Source organism: Ammospiza nelsoni, chromosome 2 (assembly GCF_027579445.1).
Source record: "Ammospiza nelsoni isolate bAmmNel1 chromosome 2, bAmmNel1.pri, whole genome shotgun sequence".
In the NCBI taxonomy this organism is placed as follows: domain Eukaryota; kingdom Metazoa; phylum Chordata; class Aves; order Passeriformes; family Passerellidae; genus Ammospiza; species Ammospiza nelsoni.
Window position 1 is genome coordinate 70,442,659 of NC_080634.1, and position 24,282 is coordinate 70,466,940.

Below are 24,282 nucleotides of genomic sequence, written 5' to 3' on the forward strand. Positions count from 1 at the left end.
TAATATGATTTTTTCCGGTAACTTCCCTTTCTGACATAAATTATGCTGTGAGGTACTATCCATGAAATTAAAATTACAATAGAAAAATTATCATATTTTTCACCCATGAAGTCTGTAGGTTTTTCTGTCAAAAAAAGGAAATAGAATTTTAAGTACACATTAGCTACACTCTGATATGATGGATACTTACCAAACATATGTCTTTTCCTAACCCTAAGAACAACAGGATCCTTGAACCAGAATCAGCCAAAATATTTTTATCCCCACCTCTAAGATTCTCTAGTGACAGAGACCTTTTTTCTCCCCTGGCATACAAACCAGTTCACTCCTCCCAGTGGTGAATCATCTGTTGACATGAGCAATTCCTTTACAGAAGGAATGGCATGTTTTAAGCACTGGGATTATCCATGAGTGCATTATACCAAGGTGCACTGGAGAGAAAGAGGGAAGCAGGCACAGCACTGCCTGGGCACTGCTCTGGGAGAGCCCTGCATGCAGGCAGGCACACTGCAGGCATCCCCACCTGGGCAGGTGGCAGCAGCTCACTGCCCATCTAACCACTGACATCTCTTCCTGTACTCTCTTCTCCATAAACCCCTTCTCACACACCCAAACATGCTGCTGGGGTGCCACTATGGAGCTGATGAGCCTGATGGCTGAGGTGGATTGAATCCCCACAGGAGGCCTGTCCCTTGAGCAGGCACTCAAAGAAAACATCTTCACCAGGCACTGAAAACCAAAGTGGAAATTCATAACTCCATACCACCTTTCTGTCTGTAATCACTGGCTTTCACACTGTTCTTCTCACCTTGAACATGGTCCAAAATGACTACCTAAATCTGGGAGTGGAATTACTTACTTGGCAATTGCAGACCTCATAAGCTGAGGTTTAGAGTGGCTTCCTTTAGCAGGGCAGCTTTAAGAGGGATTATTAACTCCACTGACAGAGACAGAGTGACTAGAAAACTCCTGGGATATTTGTATTAAGGACTGGGCCACAATGGATTATTTTCTGCTTGCTTTCATTTAACAATGAAAGCAATGAATTTTCTTATTTCCTCCCTATTCAAACACTTCATGAAAACATTTCAGTGGTTAAAAAAAATTGTTCCCCCACATCTTACGTCTCTGTCAGTCCTCTGCATTTCAGTCATCTGGAACAGGATAACAATTCATATTTTCAAAATCTTTCTGTGGAATGAAGAAACCAGCTGGAGAAAATACAACCTTTAATCCTGAGAAGCAGAGCTCTTCACTGGATTTGAGTATAGTGATCAGCACCCATCCCTGATAAAAATAGGTCCAATACTTTTCTTTTTCCTATTCATTGCACACTTGATAGAGTTTTACCAGTGCAGTACATAACTTTATCTTTACAATTGCACATTTGCATCACCTAGGTCTTTCTTTTACTGGTTTGTAAGCCTGTTGCCAATGCAGCTGGACTAAATTATGTAATACAGTGAAGGTGATAAAAAACCAACCCAAAGACCCCTCCTTCCCCTACATCTATGGTATTTAAAGTACTATAAAGTACTTTTATGGGCAACTTTTTGAGTTTTTCCTTAATTCTACAACATGACTCTCTGGCTTATATTGTTTTTTCCCTTGGAATTTTATTTGTACCCCACATTCTTTCCAGCTGAGTATTTTCTGTGAGGAAGGGTGCCCCTGCAGATAAATTAGCTAGGTTCTGTCTCAGCTTTCTCCTCACAGTAAGGAAGGCAAAAAAGTAATGGAGGTAGAAGAACATTTTTGAATCAACACTTTTACTTAAATTTAGATCTGCTGTAGCATCATCTAGAGAAGCAGTCAACCTTTTCCCCAGTCTTAACATCTTTGTGGACTAAAGATAAAAGTCACTTCACTGTTCTGAAAATTTCAAGAACAGCGGAAAAAAAGTTGTGCCAAGTGTGAAGGAAGAATACATCTAGAGCTGGCATGAAAGAATTCATTCAGTCTCTCCACAGTGGATGGCAATAGTATATACAGAAATCATCATTTCAGTAAATTGATTCATCTCACTATTTTGTTGAACCATATCCAGATCATTACAACCCTGTCTCAAATGAAATCATTGTAGCTCAATATGTCAAGCTAAAAAGTGACATTTTAAATAGGAAACTCTTTAACAGGTTTTCAAAGAGAAGACAGGCTCTGTTTTGGCAGTGCTGTGGCTACAGCACTGAGTGGAGGGAAGATTGTGGGTTAAAATCAGCAGCATATATCTTTTACTCATTCCATCTCCTTTTGTCCAGGCATACACACAGAGTTGCTGCTGAAGGAGCTGAATAAATTCTTGGAATAGATGAGAACAGAACCATATTGCCCTGAGTCAGTCCCAGTAGCTGCATTATGTCTTGTAGCAAGCTCAGTACCTTGTTATTCCCTTCATCTAGTGCATGTTTCATTGCTGAAATCCCTGGCTGCTGGCAGTATTGGATCACTAATGGGAACGCTGAGTTCTGTCCTGCTCCTTCACTACTAATTCCCAGGCTCTCCATTTTGTATCCAAACTTTTTTTTTCCTGAGTAATTAACCTCATTAACTCAGTTCTTTAAGTTGCTTACTTCTAATTTTGAAAAGTCATCAAAACCGATGGGGTTAAGGTCGGTTTTACAGAACAAATGGTTTGAAAAGATGGCACATTTTTCAGGTGACAGCAATGAAGTCAATACTAGCATGCATAGATAAACTCCATCAAGGTTGAAAGTAATGACAAAGGACAAATAAAAGTGGCTTAGCTGAAGAGAAAAGCAAAACTTACAAAAGCAAACTTACAAAATCAAGCCAACAGGAAGCATATGCACACAGATTGTGTAATACAGTGTAAGATATTGTGAAAAGACAGTGTTACTTATGAGCCCATAGGATCTCTCATAAAACTGACTAAGCCCCAAAAGCAGCCAGCCTTTTATTTTGACAGCAGGGGCAGGCCTTTGGAGAACATTAAGAATTAGAAAGAGATTAAAGTACTACTACTTTTCCCATCAAGATACTCAACCTACCAGAGAAACATGGTATGGGATAAGAAAGTTCTGAGTCTGTGATGTTCAGGTGAAATATCTGTACCACTGCCAAAGGGAGTAACTCTGATGACTTCATAAAGAGCCACCTCAATTTGAACAGTAAGATAAGGATTGTCCCAGTTTCCATCCTACTATTGAAATCATGTTGCAATTCCCAGGGCTGAAGTTTCTCACATAAATAATTAAAAACCTGCATTAAAAATGCTGTCTGCATTGTTTCAGAGGAGAAAGTTATTGCATTTCATGGTAGATTTGTGCTCTTGAAGATACTTCACCCTTGAGAAAAGCCAGGTTTTTAATTTTTAAAATTAGAAGTTCCTTCCAGGCATGCTGTGTTTCCTTGTAAACACGCTAGACCACTTAACTAGTTCACTAACTACTCAACTGTATTTTTCTGAGGCACTTAATTTAAAAGCAATGACATGATGTTTGAGTATTTTGTTACGTACGTCTTTTCAATAAACAATAAACCCGAACTGACCTTGTAGAATCAGGCAATATAGTGAGTTAAATAATAAATGGGAACAGCATGAGTCAGAAATTAAATAGTAAATAAATGGTGAAAGAATTGCTAAAGGTCATGATGAGAGGGATTGAATGCCACTCTTTCCTCTTTAAGCCTTTGTAAGTAAATACTGAGGATAAATGCACCTAAAAGAAAATGCATAGCAGTTCTCATCCTTAATGTGATATCATAGTGATAACATGACCTTACTAGTAGGAGAATTCCAAAAGCATGAAGGGGAATGGGATACAAGACATGTCACCCAGCCACCAGTGGATCAGAAAATCCCCCTATAATGTTTAAAGGATGGTTTCCTTACAGTACCTACTGTGATTAAAGACAACAACTACAGCTGCAATGTCAATAGTTGCATTCAGAACACTCGAGAAGTCAGGTACTCAGGGTCAAGTATTAAGTGAAGACATGAGGTTTTTCTGGCCCCTTGCTGTTGACAGCCGACAGCTTTGCCCTGTCAACCTAAAGGAACAACAGGGAACCCTCTAGAAATCCTTGTGATATTCTCCATCTCCACTGTGAAAGTCAAAAGATCAAGTCCAGTGCCAGATGTGAGCCTTAAACCAAAGAGAATGGAGGTTTAAATTGAAAGAGACTGAGTTTCTCTAAACCCCAGCAGATTGTAGACCAGCAAGTGTATCCTTTAGCCGATCTAAGGATGGCTGTTTCAGAGATGTTGCTGTTAATATAAAGCAAAAGGTCAATGCTCTGTAGAAACAGTACTCCTCCTCTTTCACATCTCTTTGCAAGGAGAAAACTAAAGCAAACTGAAAATAATCCTACTTCTTTCACCAAGAACTTTAACCTACAGACCCATGGAATTAATTGAAGCTGAAAATCCGATTTGAGACAAGCTTCAAATAATGCTCAAATATAGTTTAAATGTACATGATATTCTAACACTCTACATTTAAACTTCATACTTCTTTGTTTCTTTAACTATCACCCATAAATATGTGGCTGAAACTCAAAGTGCCCTGGATCTTCTAGAAGGCAAAAAGAAAATGCACTCGATATAAATGTCCAGTGAGATGTTTTCTCTGCTACTTCAACTGCATCATTAACAACAAGAGAATTTCAAATGTTACATTTATAACAGAATTCTGTGGAGTTCTCCATTGAATATTGCAATAGTCTCCAGATATGTTGCCTTTTTGTGAAACTAACATTGTCAACCCCTACCTCTAGTCAGCGCTCAGCTCCTTTTTTCCACTTACCCATCTTCCTCTACCCTCCCATTTTGTTTCTTCCTTATCCACCCCACCCCAGAATGGCAGGATCCTCTGAGTAGATGCAGCTGCAATTTTTTGTAAAAATTCATATCTGGAATTTGGGTGACCATGCAGACTCCTTCTCCCAGTAATACATAACAGCCAATTACTGTCTTTCATCTCTATCCTTTGGTTTATATGAAATCTGTCTACTCAGATCTTCCTCTCATCTGACAGCAAATCATTACATATCACACCAGTAAATGGGAACAAAATGAATGTTCATTTAATCACCTACCAAGATTCCCAGAACAGTTGAATTCTGCTTTTGATCCTTTCACAGGACTGAAATGTGCTGGGAATGAGTTTAGCTTATGTGACCACTGATCTTGAACCAGATGGAAGTGTACAGTGATCTGTACATCTCAGTATTATCAAAGTCATTGAAAAGCACAAAAAAAAATCATTGAAGAATTTAATTAGACTTCTACTTGCTGTTGAAGGTCAAGTTTTTTTTTTCTGATTTTACAAAAAGAAAACTAACTGTCCTAAAACAAATGGACAAAAGCAGAGAGCCATATTTTCAGATCCACTTCTTTATACCATGTTTGAATGCATTTCATATTATACTGCCTAAACAGTATATTATTTATTTATAATATTTATTATATTTACATATAATATGTAGTGCTATTACAGCTACCACTTAAAAAAACCTCTTCACCTGCTTTATTGCATTCCTTAAGATAAAAGGAATTAGCTAGAGATAGTTGAATTGGAGCTGGATCAGTATCTGTAAACTTGGTAGCGCAAGCAGAAGACTGCTAGCAGTTTAAAGGCTTTATTCCTTTGTCTTCTAATTTTTGACCTGCCTTTATAACTTCTGATGTCATTCAGTCAGTTTCTCCCTTCTCCTAGGACAGATGAGGGATTCCTGGCCCTCTTTCCTGAAAAAAAGACCTTGTGTCACATAGTTTGTTGTGGGCTGAATCCCACCAGATTCCCCCCACATGGTCCTGCTCCACACTCTTACTGAACTACCCACACTCTTTAATAAGACCATGAAAGTTTTGGATATTTTAATCTACTCACAAGGTAAGTTTCATTTGTTATCATATTAAGAAGCGCTTCAGATCTGACAAAATATTCCACCTTGCACAGTGGAAATTCTCACTTCTAGTCTCTTTGAACAAGGCCTTGACTCAGCTTCAGCTAATCAGCAGAGATTTGGAACCTCTCTGTGATAAGGATGTTAGTCTCTAGTGACCTCAGCCCAACCTGGCAAATAATCAAGGATGATCTTGGGGGTCGATATCACTGTCACACAGATTACCATTAGGGATGCATATGTCTCAGTTTGTCTCAGTGAAACTAAAATATTTGGTGCTTAGTTCAGACTTCAGTATCTGGAGGAGAAAAGTGAAAACTAGACTTGACCAAGAACTACAAAAATATCCTCAGTTCCAGATTTACCAGCTTGCCTAAGAACCTTCTCCTTACAACACTGCAAAGTGTGGTACATTTCCCTGTGATTTCTAGGCAACAACAAGCTCAGAGGAGGACGAGCATCTGCAGATTCACACAGCATGCCTGGTGTGCAGAAAATGAATGGCCACAGTCCCAAAGCAGAGTAGAAGTGCAGTAGGTTTTATTTATCCACGACATGCTGGCCCTGCTTCTAGCTCTGGGAAATCAGTCTGCTCTTCTACATATAAATAATACATCTTCTACACCCTGTGTTATGGAAATGCTGCCCAAATGCAATGAATTTCATAAGACCCAAATTCACATCCTTTTCCCAGTGTGAGAGCAGCTGCTGCCACGGCTGAAATATCTCAGAAGAGCCCCTGAATGATGAAGCTATGGGATATCCTGGGAAGGACATTCCCACCCTCCTGGTGAGCCTGTAATACTGCACAGTGAGGAAGGAAAAACTCCAGGGTGCCAGAGAGAGAGAAAGTAATGGAAACTTCATGTAGGGTTTAGGCCACAGGCTTGGGCAAGGGAAACTAAGCCCAAGGTGCAGCTCCCTCTAAGCTTCATACACAAGACATTATACTCAGTGGATGAAGACAAATGCTGGAAGGAGAGCTCTGTGTCTTTCACCTTCTGAATTAGGGAGGACTCTGATGCTAGGCTCTTATGCCAAAGACACTCATCATCACTAAACAAACACTGTTTCTCATAGACTACCTGAGAAAAACAGATGCCTAAAATAGGTGAGTGGTGTTTTCCCTCTGCACATATCAGAGAGATCTTTCTCATTCTCTTGACGAGGCAAGGTGCCTTCTTTAGGAGGCTTTTTAGGTGAAGCAGTGGTCCAGTTTGCTCCTTATCACATATCTGGATAGGTAGACTGGATTTCAGGAGCACTTTCAAACCCTTTTTCAGTAGTGCTGAGCACCAAACTCTATTCCTTTGTATCCTTGGCTCTTTGTATCTTTGGCTCTTCTCATATCACCAGAGATCTTCAAGCAGCATAACTGAAGCAGGTGAAAGATCTAAAAGAATCAACATATGTGAAAAATAAATATTGAAATAGTAAATATTGAAAAAATATCTGCTTGTGCAAAGCAGGCTGTTTAACTTTTAAAATTTACTTTAATCTTCTCTCACATTGTCATGGTTTGACACTGGCACAATACCAGTGCCCCCATGAGAATACCCTCTCCCTGGTGTCTGCTGTGAGATGTGACCAGGAATAAGCAAAGCAGGCTCCTACTTAGAAATAAAGAAAGCTTTATTAACTAAACTACAAGAAAATAACTAAACTACAAGGAAAGAAAAAAACACACAAGGAAAATGAAAACCTTACAAAAGCATTTTTCTCCTCTCTCCACCAAATTCCAATACATCTCCCAAATGACCAACTCTTGGTCCGGCACCACCCTTTGGAATACTCAATCCTCAGTTCATCAAGAGGAGAGGGAGTCCTCCTTTGTGCCATGGGCTTCTTGTCACATGTGGCACCGCCCGGAGATCACCTGCTATTGTGACATCTTCCTTCCATGCCCAGTGCTCTCATCACTGCACATGGACCAGGGCGGCTTCTAGGGTTCCTTTTAAGGATGCCTTGTCTCCTTCCAAAAAGGCACAGTCTCAACTTTGGGACATCTGTCCCCCCCACATTTTTTGCACCCCCTGTGTGCAAACCCTGAACCCTCCTGGTTCGGAGGCATTGCACCCCCTGGAAGCAGTCTCTGTATCACAAGGAAACAGTCCATGGCTATACAAAAAAAGGAGTCCAGCAAAAAATGCCACTCCATCTTCTCCATTCTTCCAACATCTCTCTCTCTGCACAGACCTTCATCACTCTTCTAGGAAGGGTTAATGTTCTGTAAAGCCTTCATTTTCCAGAAAGGGGTTAAAAGCTCCCACAAGAGGCTGGACCCATCCCTTTCCTCCTTCTCAGCTGTGCTGCCTGCTGCCGCAGATGTTTATCAAGTTTCAGGTAACTCCCAGGCACGGCTCGGTCTCTGTCTCCCAGAAGGGGGGGAAATACCTCTCAGTAGTTCTTCGATATTCTACCCTTGGGCCCCTCAGGGTCAGGCCCACCTCTCCCAGGCCGCGCGGCTTTCCCCTCGCCCCGCCCAGCCAGCAGCTGGGCCGGGGGACAGATCGAACTCTCTCCCGCGGCAAATCCAAAGAGAACCTTCCAGGGGGGAGCCCTGCTTTTAACCCTGAGTTCTCAGAGGCGGATCCAAATGTCCCAATGGCCACATCAGGTGCCAATATTAAAATCTGAGCACCCATTGGTTTGACTACAGCATGCCAGAAATCCCATTTCCACTCAAACCACCACGCACATATCGCATGTTCTGGCCTATCCAAATGATATTTCGTACAGCCTGGTAAGCTGGGTACAGAATCTTCTAATTTACTCTAAATGAAAATATGTCCTGTATTCTTCAATGCCTTGTATGTGACAAGAGAAACTGCAGCCCTAGCATTTGCAAGGGAGGGAGATTTTATTTTTGTCTTAGCAGTTGAAGGGGCTATGACTAACATTTAGCTAAAATGTTTACACAGTGCTTTGATGCTCTGAAGTGCTGAATTCATGGGACAATGCAATGTTTCTAAGAGGCCTTTTCACACAATTTCTGCTACAATATTTTCACTAACATCTTGTAACTAACTTGTGTTTGAGCACTATCTTCAGCTTCTCTTTGGCTGACACAGAGAATTTGGAAAGTTTGCTATGTCACATGGGTGTAGAAACAAGCTTAAATCCATATCAGTGCTGATTCTTTAATTTTTAAGAACCAGCACACTGTTATTTCTTGATAACTAAGAATGATTACAGCTGCACTTTTCCCATTGGTTTTATTTGCAATAACTTCTTAATCCCTTGTACTGTTGCTGTTCTTCTTTGACAGACTGGTGACTGTTGGATTAATCCCTGAAACTTTATGTTCTGTTTAGCAATGACATTTACTGGACTATTTTTAAGGAAATTATTAGTTTCAAGTTCTGCATTTCAGGTAATAAAAACTTTGCAGCGTGAGATTTCTAGCATGAGCTCCAGACACATTTTCTATTCCTGAGGGAAAAAATTATGACTTGCATTCACATTAACATTTTGAAGGTTTTAAATGGTGTTTACAAGGTATGGATAAGCAATTATATGTACTCATTTTTCAGATTTTCTCAATGAATGTTAGAACACAAAAAAAGTTACATTAACTTCAGCAGCCCTTAATCCTTTGCCAGTAAAACTTGTGATTGCAATTTTGGATTGGAATTTTCCATTATTTTGGCTATCTATTAGAAGTCAAACAGACTTAAATGACAAAGAAGTCTCCTCTTGAAGAAACACGTATATGTAAATTTTCTATGGAATGCTTTTCAAGATTCACGGAAGAGGCAAAATATCAGTTTCCTGATGTGCAGACCCCTCCAGCAGCTGAAATATGTTTCATGGAGCCTCAGGTAACTCTTTCTACAGCAAGAGAAGGGAAAACTGGAAGGAACCTTCTCTGTTCTTCTTCTTACTTATCACTTCATGGTCAATCAAACTGTTGGACACCAAAGCTTAGAAGCACTTGGGAATCTCATCCTCCCTCTTCTATAACCCATGGAAGATACAGCATGAAGAGGGACCGTACAGGGGGTTAAATAGATTTGATACTTAGGGAGTAATTGTATGGGATAATTGCTAGTGCCTTGTGAGACCTGGGATTCCATGTCTGTGTATTTTGTTAAGAAGCCCACCATTTGCTAGAGCATTAAGGCCCACTGTCTCAGCTTACCTTCTAACAGAATGGACAGGAAAATCTGCAAAAAAACAATAATGAGAACACCAGATTTGACCAGGCTTTTTTTTTCCCATGCATTTGAATCTTGGGGTTGATAGGAGTTCTGATAAAATATTTTTGTTTCTGTTCAAAGCATTCACATTGTTTCCCCACAGGGCTTCACAGCTGTCTAATAATGCATATTCTCATTCAGCAGCTTTTCTCTTGGTGAGGACTGGTATAGGTTTCCTTACTCTTCCCTGTATCCTATTGACAGCTGGGGTCCTCTGCTTTTGACTCAAATCCAGCTGAGCAGTGAGTTCATTTTCAGAAGTTAAGGACAACCAGACAGTGACCTTCTAAGCCTGATTCTTTAGGAATCATGATAAGAACATTAGCAATATTTAAAGTAGCACAAAAAAGCTTGAAAATACAAATACTATCAACCAACTTAAGTGTTTATATAGCCAGCAGAAAGCTGAAACCAATAGTTGGGAACTTTGTTTCCTTGCAGATTGTATTAGCAGGAAAGAAAACAAAAACTTTTTCCCATATAAATTTCAAATAAACTTTTCTTTCCTCTTCAGATGACCTTACTGTAAAGAACAAAATGTCCAACTCTCCTTTGATTTCTGTAGCACACTTACACATTCAGAGAAAAAACATTCTTTATTCCTCTAAAAGTAGAAGTTCTTAGGACAAGTAGGACAAATTTAATTGAATACTTAATTGATTAATACAGAGAGGATGGTACTGATTGTGATAATTATTTGATTGATGTTTAATCATTGAGATGTCAGATGAATGCAATACAAAATTTGAGCTCCTCTTTTACCTGAAGAGAATTCTTGTTATTTATCATAAAAGCCAGTGTCTCAGCTTGTATTTATAATGATGGAGAAAAAATTTACTTTCAGATGACTCCATAATTAAGCATTAATAGTAGAGGCTTTCTTTGTAGCTAAATAAAAAGAAATTTATTACCTCATCCATTCTGAAGGCAGTTAATACTTTATGTGTAATTGGTGCTGATGTAGGTAGTAAAATTAACATATGAAAATCATTTGATGTCTTGGTATTTTTCAAGTTTCTACTATGTGTCCAACATGACATGCTCAGAGGGCAAATTTTGAACATCAGTCCTAGATGATTTTTTGGATTCTGAAGTTGTGCCATATCACTTTAGTCTCTGCAACACCTAAAACACTGAGTCTGGGTAGTAATCAATAATCATGCTATTAATTCAATTTTTTCTTATGCTGTCATTAATTCCACCAACACAACTGTGACCTTCAAAGAAATGTCATCTCAGTGACTTCACAATTCTGCAATGGATTACAAATGCAGCCAATAGCTGGAAATGTCAAATTTCCTGTTTCTGCAACATTTGTAGCAAACTAAACTACAGTCTAGAGATGGGAAAGGTTGGCCTGTTTCTCACTTTTGTGAAGAACGAAAACCATTGCTAGAAGCAGCCAGACACTTGCATGATAATATTTGAAAAGTCTTCAGAGCTATCAGCATGTTTAAAACAGACAAGAAATCTCTGCTTTGGATATAAATATTTCATAACCAGGAAAGATCTTACATGTAACGCAGTTGGACTGACCGCATTCATGCTTTTAGTTTTAATAATGCTAGTTTCATGTGGTCAAATACGAATGCTTATGACAATTTTGCATTTGTTCTATGTGGGTCAGAGGATTGGATGCCTATCTATTAAAATGTTTGAGTGTGAAGACCTGTAGAGGATTATAAAGGTGGTCTGCAGTTGTCCTTCCTTTCTTCCACAATGATAGTGTTCATAAAATTTATTAGTTGCTTAGAGATCCACGTATCTGCCATAGCCTTTGCCTGTCCTGCCAGCCTCCAGTCCAGTACTGACTGGTGTCTTTGTGCCCACTAGGTACTGCTCCACAAAGAAGAGGTCAAACACAGAAATGGAACAAGAATTGACATTCTGCTCTCCCACATAGTTACACTCTGCTTAGGAAAAAAATGTGAAGAGAGAGAAATAAGAAATTAACTTTTAGTTAAATAATCAAGGGGAAAGTCTTCAAGGGATTCTATTTATAAAAGAAATGCTAGCACAAACACTTAACTGTGTGGCTAAAATGACTAGATAGTCATCTGAATGTAAACATCACTCATTTCTTGAGATCACTCAGACTTTTACTAGATGGTTACAAACTTTGGGGTCAAATGCATTTTAAAGCTGGGCAAAGGAGCATAGACTTACTCCAAAGTCTTCTCCAATGTTTCCATGCTCCCTTGGAATAAAATTTTCAAAGACTGTGGCTCAAAATCTCACAATAACAGTGCTCACAATGGAAAGATATTCCTATTTCTACTCTAGCTACCCAGCAATAGGGCCTCTGTCCAGAAATTACAAAGTTTTCTTCCAGATTGTAACAAAATACTGAAGACAATTGTTTAAAGTCTGTACCATTTCTACATGGTAGATGGCAAAATAAGGAGATCTTGGAAATATAGAAAGAATCTGTCTTATGCTGTCCCAGAAAAACAGTTAAAAAAAAAGAATACGATTTAAGTTAAGGATTTACTAAAAATAAGAGGCCATCATGTAGTGATCTTATGAATGAGCAGTGGAGTATTGCTGCACTTGCCTGGCTGGACTTGTCTTATGTTCTGGGACTCATCCTTATGAAAGCTATCATCCTGTTCCAGACAGCTGTGTTTATCCACACATTTAACATGCCTCTTCCTTCTCTCCTATGTCATACCAAGACAACTTCCCCAGAGTTTTCCTGACCTTGAAGATACTCCATTGTTTACATCCAAGTCTTTTGATCCTGAGCAGCATCTGTCAGGCTAAACAAGTTAAGCTCCATCAATCTGACACAACAGCTCCAACTTTTCCGATAACATGGGATTTCATTCATTCTGAAAAATGGGATTATACCTAACATGGCTTTGCATCAAGCTAAAAATAAACAAGCATAAATGCATCAGTTATTTTCTCCTTTTGACAGTACAATTCAGCAACAATCTTATTAATTTTACAAATATGAGTTTCTTGAGGACTGACCACTGAAGACAAAGAAAAGCCATATGATAAAATCTTTGCAGTTTGAGCCCTTGAGGCAGATACCTAACCTCTTCTTATTTTCTTCTCCCTCTGCAAAATGGGGTATTCCCTGTACAGATTCTTTCTATTATCAGTAATAAATGGGTTGTATAGCTTTACATGTATATGCAGTGGACTTAATAATCAGAAAGGTAATAACCACAATACTAGGCTGGATTTGAGTGACTGTGAAAGAACAAAATTAATGAACTTTAAATTTGTGTGGTACTGCTAGTAGTAACTCAATAGTAGCTGGAAGAAAGACTTGAAGCTTACAGCAATGCACATAGCTAGGATCAGAGCCCATCAATAGATGGAAATTGTGGGTGGATAATAAAAACTTGAGCAATATAACATTTGAATGCTAATTGAAACTGCATCAGTTCATGTCCAGAATGCTTAGAAACTATCTAACTATGATGGATGATGATGAAGCATAGGAATTAGGAAGATCTGACTACTGACTCCATCATGTTTATCAGTACCTCTGCTATCATATGATAAACTGGCTTAAGTGTTCCAGTAAATCTGATGGTACTAGTTGATGAATTTACCACTGGCAGATGGTTCAGCTGCTATTAAAACAAGTGAGAGTTTTATGGGTTTTGTTTATCTGGTATGCAATGTCATTTGAAAGGATTCTGATTATCACTCTTTATTTCCATACCACTACTCTTTTGCTTTGCACTGAGTGTCCTCAGATTCTGGTTTTCATTGTGATCTCAGAACCACGAACTGGAGTCACCAAAGAGTTTGTGTAGAGATGTCACAGTTAATGCATTTTTCATCTGTGATAATAATGGCAGAAACAATATTTTAAACAGAGAACGTGAACAAGAACTAGAAGAAATGCAATAATTTATCTAGTGTGTAGACTGAAACAAAGCATGAAGTAACAGCCATAAAATAGGCAAGAAATCAGAGATATGAGTTAAATCCATCTCTCCTGAAGTTTAACCTTACCTCAATGTTTACCTGTGCTGTGTTCTATTCAAGTTTGGAGCTGGTTTTCCTGGATTCTCTGCATTCTCCAAGGTTACAAAAAGATCTTCTTTTTATAGTAGAATGCATGTGGAAAGTGAAAAACCTGTTCCTAATAGTATTTCTGAGCAAGTCAATTGCAGTTCAAACACATTTCTGTGGAGTCCTCATGAGCAATGGCTCTGGTTATCTATGGGTTCCTAAATCTATTTTGCATTGTTGGAGATAAGAGGGATCATAATCAATTCTAATGTGACTACTTATTCCTTGGAATATACCCAGTGAAATCTACTGACAGTTTAACATCCATCATCCTGTCTGCTTAGCAACACAGATTTCCTTGAACACGTTGGTCCATTGCTCATGTCCATTCATGGGCCTGTACTCAGCTTGAGTTCAGCATGGGCTGTGTTCAAAGAAGCTGTGTCTTCCCTGATGTCAGAATGTCTTAAAGGGCTGATTGATGTTTGCTATCTGTAGGAATATGTCTTGTCCACCAGAAGAGCTTTCCTGACGAGTCCTGCCCTAGAAGAGCACAGGAAGATTCCTGGGAGGCTAATATATAAATTGGGGTGGAGCCACTTTTATTCCCCTAAGACAGAATGACACTTTAGCCTCTTCCTTGTCATGTGGTATCCCATGCATCCATTGCACATACAAAATGCAAGCAGCCTCTGTCTTCTCATAGACACGTCTGGTACTGCAGAGGAACAGCTGTGTATCAGGGCACAGACATGACCAAATGCCTACATACATGCTCCTCACTCAAATGGATATGCATAATTCACTTGGTGGAATATACTTCTGGAGAATGCACTTTCAGTCATAGGATGGAGGATGAACAAACTTCTTGGTTCCCAGCCATGCTTGAAAGCTTTAGGGAAAAATAAGAACAAGAAATAGACTGAAGATTGGAATAATATTGCCCTGGTGAAAGATATTTTGGTGGAAGGCCAGGGTTATACTCCTGATCTACACTGTAGACTAATTCCTGCAAACAAGAGGATCATAATTCCATTAAACTTGCAAACAGAATGCAATTGCTTCAAGTCAGTTTTTCTCCAGTGTTTTTCAGTATTTGTGCAGAGTTCAGCAATTCATTTTCATGCATATACATAAACACAACTAGATAAATCTATGGACTCATCAAGCTATTATTTTGCAGGAGAAAAAGAAAGAAAATAAACTGCTAGGAACTAGAGGCAACTTCAGCTTACAGTGAGTATCGGGTCCTATCTGCTCCCTGTTCTGTCTTCCTAATCAAGTTAAACTCAATCTGTGGCAGGTTCCACAGGCATCTCAGTGACTCAGTACTACATCACATAAGACTTAGGAAGACCCTTATGGGACCCAAATCCACAGTTTTACCTACAGCTATATTTTAAAAGTTACTTTAGTGGGAAGAATATTTTATGTCAAAATCTGTAAGTTAGGTTAAGCTTTTGTGCGCTTCCTGATATCTGTTGTGCACCTGAATACACCTAAGTGTTTTAATATATCCCTGTACTTGCCTTGTTTTTATTTTTCAAGATCCTCAGGATATATCTATACCTCTACACAACAGAAGGCCGGGAAATCACTTCAGCACTGGACTTCTGACTGCCCCCATTACCCAATTTCTTGGTGGCTTCCACCTTGGTTAACACATCTCAGGCTTTCTCAACAGAGTTCACTCCAGCGATTCCTTAGAAAGCAAACGTGTATGAGACTTCATCAAATTTCTGTCTCCACCCTTCACAGCCTGTCAGTACTACCCCAGTCAGCTTTGAAGCCTTACATGACTCCGTGTTCTCTCTGGCCACACCTGTGGGCATGAAAGATTCACTCTGTGCTTTATGCCATGACAACACCTCTGTGAAGAGCTACATCACATCACTTCAAACACTTTAAAGTGAATTAAAACACAGTCACATAGCACCTCAGTCATGACTTATCATCACCAGGAATATCCCTGGCCAAGGGATATGTCATGCAAAGGTCAACCAAAAGCCTATTGGATTAAACTAAAACAATAGGAACAGGATATCAAAAATACAGTCACCAACGGAAGTCAAATAACTTTTTCTCTTTTTCAATACATCTTTAAACAGATAGTGAACCATGTCTTATATTATTTAATAACTTTCAAAGGACTCTTAGGTATGACACTAATAAATGTTACACAGGTCCTCTGTAATATAAAGTTATTGTTAATTCTATGTTAAGTATTTCAAAGATGTCCAGCAATGAAATTAAGTATTTCAATGGTAATAGGTAATTTATTTGTTCTGAGGATATTTTAGTTTGACTGCATTTTAATTTCAAACTCTTGTCAGCCATCAATTACCATGGGATACCAACAAGATAAATAAAGCTGTTAACTAAGTGAGAATTTACTTGTAAATTGAAATGGATGCAATAAACTGAAGGCTTTTTCTGATTGCTACCAAACATTGTCAGTATTAGAAAAAAAGTATCTATGATGCTTGCCTCTCACAAACACCAACTAGAATTTAAATGAGGAGATAAACAATAGCTCTCAGAAAAGGAGTTTTTCTACAGCAAAAGGGAGTGAACAGCAATGTTTCATCTTGGTTACTTAAAAATAAGAATGATTTGTATCCCATTTACTGGATAAACTACACCACATACTTGCATTGGTGAAGAGATGGCATCTGCTATTCTTATGTAGATCAATATATATCTATCATTCTCGACCTATTTCCCCCACGTTTTTATTGGCACAGTGGTGGAATTAAAACTTCTGTGGAATAAACCATAGAAAATAATAAGAATTGCAAATGTTCAGAAAGTTGAAAACATTTGATTGCTTTGGAAAAAAATCAGTGCATTTGAAAAGAATAACAGGATAATCAAGCAAGTCCTGTTTTACTATTGCAGTATAAGAGACTTTTGGACTTCCAGCAGAGAAGGCATTTATGGATCATCAATGTATTATTTGTAGAAGCAAAAGGAAAAAAAATACTTTTGTCTAGAGACAATAGTCTTGATTATGGTGTTTCTGAAGTAATAAAAGTATATGCAAGTCTAGAATATATTTTTGCCTTTTTTTTCTACAAACACCATCTTAGAATGCCAATTTGCTGCTTACAAATATTATTTGCATATATTAGTTCAATAAACAGGCTGCTAAATCTGCCTGGCATTTTGGAGGTGCCAAATGAAGATTTTAGAATCAGTAAATATATGGTTATTATGCTTACAAGATCCATAACATGCCAGTCCTCAGACTTCATAAGATTTGTCATTTGTGAATAATTGCTTTTAAAGTGGAGGTCAGGAATTGAAGCCAGAAATAAATTGATGTTGGCTATAGTTTGTAAACAAGACTCCCTTGACATGCTGGCTTGACTATCCCTGTTGTTATTTCCTTTGGTTGGCTCTTAATCTTGTTCAGTTAAAGTAACTACAGAGAAATTAAAAGGCTGATTAGGTTTGGCAAGATATATTTTCTTACACAAATCCAACATCTTAAGAAAAAACAGCCTAGGGCATTCAAAATTTTTCATGTTTATCTGTGAATGTAACTTTGTGTTCAGGTGTAATGTTGATCTACATGCTCAATAGATACATGAGAACTTACTAGCCTTTTGTGTCATTAGAAAGTTAAGAATCAGAGCAGCTGTAAAATAGTCCCCATTAAATTAATTTATCTTGGTCATAGAATCATAGAATGATTTGAGTTGGAATGGACCTTAAAGATCATCTAGTTTCAGCCATGTTGCTATGGACAAGGAACGTTCAGCTAGACCAGGTTGCTCAGAACACCATCCAGCCTGGTTTCAAACATCTCCAGGGATAGGTAATCCACTTCTCTGGGAGTCCTGTTCCCACTACCCTCCCAGAATTTTCTCCAAATAACTAATCTAAACCCGCTCTGTTTCAGCTTAAGGCTATTCCCTCTTATTCCCTTACTAAACACCCTTCTGAAAAGTCCCTCTCCAGCATTCTTGCAGGCCCCCTTTAAGTACTGGAAGGCTGCTTGAAGGTCTTACCACAGCCATCTCTTCTCCAGGATGAACAGCTCCAAGTTTCATAGCCTGTCTTCCTAGGAGAGGTGTTCCAGCCTTTCTGATCCTCTTCATGGCTTCCTCTGGACTCGCTCCACCAGGTCCAAGTCTTTCTTGTGCTGATTAACCCAGAGCTGATGCAGCCCTGCAGGTGGGGTCTCACAGAGCAGAGGGGCAGAATCCACTCTCTATCTCTGCTGGCCACACGGCTTTGGAGGCAGCTCAGGACACGTTTGGTTTCTGGGCTGTGAGCACACATTGCTGAACCATACTGAGCTTGTCATCCACAAACACCTCCAAGTGTGCTTCTCCAGGGTTAGTCTCAATCCATTCTCTGCCCAGCCTATACTTGTGCTTGGGATCTATTGCCAGGATTTGTGTATAGAAAACCATGGGTTTGGAGCACAGAAGATAATGAAGAAAAGAAAGTTTCATTTTCTGTTCATGATCTTTTAGACCGAACTAAAATATTGAGAAAACAATGGCTCCAGGAAGCAATGTTTCTCATTTCAACAAAAGGACACAAAAATATCTGAATCAAACAAAGGGTGATGCACACCCAAAATCTTCTTGTGAGAAAAAAAGAATATACTGACTGTATGGTGGTAAGAACACATTGTTTATCCCATTAGGATTTTAGCAACATATTTATAGAAATCATTAGTCCAGTTTTGATGCTATACATTCATAACAAATGATATAAAAAGCCCTCATAAATTATAATTGCTGTACAGTAAAAGATACTATTATTTACCTTTTTCCCATTAAATTATGCTTATCCTTCCAATGTCACTTTGAGTTGAGTTGAGAGTACCAGTCTTCTGCTTTTAGAAGCGATGAGTGCATTTTACCTCAGGTCATCACTTCCCTGAAGCACTCATTGGGAAGAGTATGATGCCCATGGTAGGGGGATCTCTTCTTCTTCAGGCTTGGTGGTCACCTTTCTTAAAAAGACCAGATTTCAGCTAAAGTTTGACTTTTTTCCAGTACCATCCCTGAGCCCAGTATAATACAAAAGGCTCTTAAACTGGCCCATGGTGGCAAGTCTGATAAGATTTGACAGACCTTTGCAACATGCAGCATTTCCAGAATGATCTACAAGTGGTCAGGCAAAAGCCACTTGATGACTAGACAAAATATGTTTGTGTTTTTGTATAACAAAGTATTAGAATCTGTAAGTTTAGAAAGGATTTCTCATTACACAGGGACTTCAAAAATAATTGAGGAGACAATGACTTGTTACAATTCAAATGTTTGGGTTATGGAACATTAATGGATAACTTTTTAGAGAGGCAATGACAAAGTTTCATGCAGGCCTATTGTCTCCCTATATTTTAATATCATTACTTCTTGCATCAATTTTCCATGCTTTCCTCTGATTCTGATAATTCAGTGGTCTGCATCTATTTACAGGAGCTCTCTGACGTAAAGACAGATTTATCTGCAATGCTCTAATGGATAACTTTAATTATACAAGACAATGGTATGTCATAGACCTGTGATTAAACTTGCTAGCAAATTTTACACTGTAGATGCATTTTGTTATAAAATGCCAGTTTTTCAAAGTGAAGGCTGTTTAAATAAAGACAGCCTTTTTCATAAAATGCTTCAGAAAAATGCTTTGACATTTAAGTCCCCCACACCCCCAAATTAGTATTTTTTAATTCATATTTTTTAATTTTAAAAATATCTTCTTTTTTACAACTATACTCAATCATACTGAAAGAAACCGTAAATTGATTATTTTAAAAAGCAATGCAAAAGAGCAGTGAAAATATTTTTTAAAAAGAAGCAGTGAGTTATATTTAGTGAACATTTTTAGACTGCTGATTCATGAACGTCTGCATTTTGAATATTTAATTCCCATTGAGAATGGGAACTTACTGTGATGAGAAAACATTTTTCCCCCAATACTATTCAAGGGTATTCACTGGGAAATTGCAGTAAAACTCCAGATATATTGTCCAACCTGTAATTACTCATCTTTGTCCCAAGGTTTGTCAGATTAGGCCAGTTTGGGAAGAAACTCTGATCTTTAACAGCCAGAGGCAGCAAGCTACACAAAATTGCTTCAAACAAAGTTCTGCTCCAATTTAAGGTGCAAAACCAAAAAAAATGCTCTTACTCATACTTACATATTTTAGACGAACTAAAATTTATTCTGCACCTTTGATGAGGTATCCCATCATTCTTAGTTTCAAAATTAAAGTCTCCTATGTCTCTTCAGTAATTAATGTAAGTGCCAAATAATCTTTTCCCCCTATCTGATAAAAGTCAAGTAGCTTTCTTTAAATGCCAGCAATCATCCTGCTTCCTGCTATCTCCTTCCTTACAACACATCCTGTCTCCCCTAACACACGATGTCAGTCAAGACTTCTGAATCTAGCAAACCTACTTTGCATTTTTTCATTCCACTGGGAGCTCTCTGGTCTACCCTCATTCTCTTGGAGAATGAGATTTCACTTGGTCAAAATAATTCAATTAACCCTTGTTTGTCTTAGTAGGCAGCAAATGGCTTTAATCTGTTCTACTGCTCCACAGAATCATAGGCCCCATGGACATTACACCTCTTCGGATAGCAGCCCGAAGAGGAGGAGGTAGGTACCCAGAGATGATGTCTTCCTCATGGCTTGAACACATATATGAATATACGTGCTCCTTTGGCTTCTCTCAAAATAGTGAATTCTCACCTTGACCCCTGCTTGCCTTTTCCCATGCATTCACAAAGCATTCTGTGGGTAAGGTACACAAAATATGTTCCAGTGTCTGCTATTTCAGAATGATACATGAATTCCCTCCCCCTTTAATTCTGGGGGACACAACCCATCTGTCTTGTAGCTGTGTGCCAGACCTATGCAAAAATAGGTCCTATTGCAATCCAAGCAAATGAGTGTACTCTCTAACACTTAAAAAGTAATTATGGTCATTATTTATCACCATCATCTTCAGTGTGAGGAAAGAAGCCTTTTGTCCTTCAGGCACAAATAGATGTGGTCTAAAGCAGCAAACACTGAATATGACATTTTCTAGTACAGCTCATTAGCAAAATAAATGCAAGCATCAGAGCTGTGCTGATGCTAAGAAGACTTAGGACTGTCTTCTATTGCATGTGCTAACCTTTCCAATGATATGTTTGAGTTTTACTCAAGACATATCAATTCTATAAAGTACTTCATCATGCAGAAATACCTTGAACAGATATTTCTGGAAAGAGTAACTGGAGTTTGAATTAGGGGGGAGTGATTAACCCTGGGTTAGTTATCATCTTCTGTTTCTGTAAGTAGGGCTGGTGCCTCTGCACATCACCAGCAGTGCTGTGAGAGAGGCAGCACAGTGCTGAATGGTACCATGTAGGCAGCAGACCAAATGCAAGCAGCACACAGAATTGTCCACAGCCTGCTCAGATGGAGATGGAGAGCAGCTATTGAACCATAAGGAACACATCATTCAAAAAGCCCCTGAAAAAGCAAAAGCTAAAGAATCAGCAAAAATTGGTTTAATCACCTTTGCCAAAACCATATTCAGCCTCCAAGGTACTTGTATGCTGTAGCACACATGCTTCTTTGGCTGTGTAAGGAGCACTGTATTTCTTTAAAATGCAAACTTTCTACAATTTGCTATAATTACTAATATTTTGTTCCACAAAATAAAATAGTCACAGGTATGACTATTAAAACACCTTCAAAAATGCATTTTTGCAAAAAATACTTTTCACTGAAGTACACTTAAACCTATTCATTTTAAAAATCTAAAATGTGATCTAATTTGTAGCTAATGTGCATTTAATATATTTTTCTAATTTGTAGCTAAATGTCCTCAATATACAGAAAATACAGGGCTTACGGTACATAAAGAGAAAAGTATACGCCAGACATACTTTCAATTCAAAGGCCACACTAGAATACCAAATTTATTTTTTTCATGGTGAGTATTCACAGCACTTAAATTTCACTTAAATTCCTGGTGGTAATTCAGTAAGGCAGACAGCAGCTTTGAAGGCTTTTGAAGGGCTGACATAAGGGCTCTTAGAGGGAAACAGGATCAAGACAGTGAATGGCAGGTAATACCTCAGGAGGAACTTAAACAGTCTGAATACGACCTGCAGAGAATTTCTGAAAGGCATTTGACTAGTAACATTTTGATCACAAATGTCCCGAGTTTCCAGAGGCTTTGCAAACATTAAAACAAATATTTCCAAAGGCACACAAAGATAATTTCACACTACTGGGAATCAAAGAGCATGTGGTAAGAGGAAAAATCTGATGGTTTTATGAACTGTGCATTTCTGGCATCAACCTTAACATGTTAATCTGGTTGCTTTGTCTACAGAAGCAGAAGGAAAGAGCTAAGCACTTTTTCTTCATTTTGGTGTTGTTGTTACAGATTGAAGGAATAAGCAATTCACGGAGTTCTGCGTCAAAAAAATATTCCATCGTCAGTTCCAAGGATTTCTGGAAGTGATTGATCACAACCACCATTTGCTTGACACATTTAATATTGAACAGCACATACCTAAAAAAATTTTTGATAAAACTGAGTTTCAAATTTAAAAGATACTAATAACTTCTTTGATTAAATGCTAAGGAATATAATTTTGTTTTTACAAATAGTACAGAAATATAAACTCCTGGAAACTGAAGTACTTACTTGAAGCAGATTTTTGGCTTAGCTTTCATCAGTTCTATGGAATTTTCCATTATATGACTTGCTGAAAGATGCATGATATGATCTGAATGACTGGTGATTGATGTGTCCCAGGGAGCACAATTTTAACTGTTCCATATGAAATAGATGTCTATCTACCAGGGACAGACATAGTCCAGCAATTTCCCAACCAGCCAAAAGTCTGGGATAGTATTAGAAAGGTGAATTCTTAACTTACTGAACTTTTTTTTTCTTTTAATACAAGATTCCCAATGGTAAAAAAAACTCTCACAAAGATCCTTACTGAAGTTTGACACAATCATTCCTTGACAGTACTGCTTCCACTATGTTTAAAAGAAAAAAGGGACAGCTGAAAAGAAGTAATTGATATTATTTTTCTTTCCAAAATTAACTAAAAAGGTAAAGAAGAAAACCTACAAGGTAGTTTTTAGGGAAGAATATCAAATACCGAAAACCTGAGAGTTTGACACTGGCCACCTAAACTGAGCAAAGGACTGTGCTTTTCAGTAAGTACCTAGCTACTTTGTACAATGAGCTAAATACACCAATTCTTTCTTCTAGTTTCTCTCTTTGATGAACAATTTTCCTGATCAGTCATATTTGTATTGCATTTCCCATCCCAAGAAATGCCAACATACATCATAAAACAAGACCATATGCTACCAAAATAACATATGAATCTGTTTTGGAAACAAACATTGCTCTTCTCTTCTGGAGTGAAAGACTGAGATCCGATTCCCATTACAGTTTTCCAGGTGTTAGTTTTTAAGCTCAAACATGGAAGAGATGTACCCAATAACCAGTTTACTTGTGCCCAGTCTATGGCATTCCTGTGTCAAAGCTCCATTGCTTAGCCTCCATCCTTGGGGAGGGTGGTATCCATCTGCCAGCAGGAGATAGATCCTCCTGTCTGCTTGCAGTGATTCTCCACGATGGGCTTGGCAAGGACTGTGTGTGCAATGGAGCTCAGCCCCAAGCATGGAAAGTTCCAGTCCTGAAGTAATTGATGTGATAAGTTGCAAGCTAGGGGCATTTTGAAAAGCACAAGGAGAGGATCAGAGTGAAAGCTGGAATTCAGTGTCTTCCTGTAGAGCATATTGTCTATTTGCATTACAAAATAGACTTCTTACAAATACATTCTTCTACCGGCCATAATAAAGAAAAATTCAGAGATTGACAGGTATAGAGTATCACAATGTCATTATTAAACTCAAAACTGACAGAGTTATTAGAAGTAAAATGCAAATTTTTACCTGAGAGGAAAAACTATGTTAAAATCTTTGTCACTGACTGCTTTTAAAATTGAGACTGCCTGCATGTTTATCTGAAAGATGTGCTCCAGTTCCAGTAGGAATTAATTCAAAATGTTATGGGCTGTGTTACAAAGGTCAGGCTCTGTAATTGCAAATCTTCTATTACAATCAGTTAATCTTCTAATTCAATTTCATGCTATGCATTTCATATAAGATCTTGAATCCAAAGAACAGAGTTACAATGAGTGATTTTAGATTCCTATAAAGACTAGGAGAAAACTGAAAGGTCAG

The 24,282-nt window shown here is 38.3% G+C and overlaps 1 long non-coding RNA gene across 1 annotated transcript; it reads left to right on the forward strand.

Moving 5' to 3' along the window:
• The first annotated feature begins 8,560 nt into the window (after nt 1–8,560).
• On the forward strand, nt 8,561–22,686 carry LOC132086500 (uncharacterized). Its single transcript, XR_009420413.1, has 4 exons — nt 8,561–8,611; nt 15,229–15,281; nt 20,615–20,670; nt 22,457–22,686. It is a non-coding gene; the product is annotated as an uncharacterized LOC132086500 (long non-coding RNA).
• The last annotated feature ends 1,596 nt before the right edge of the window (nt 22,687–24,282 follow it).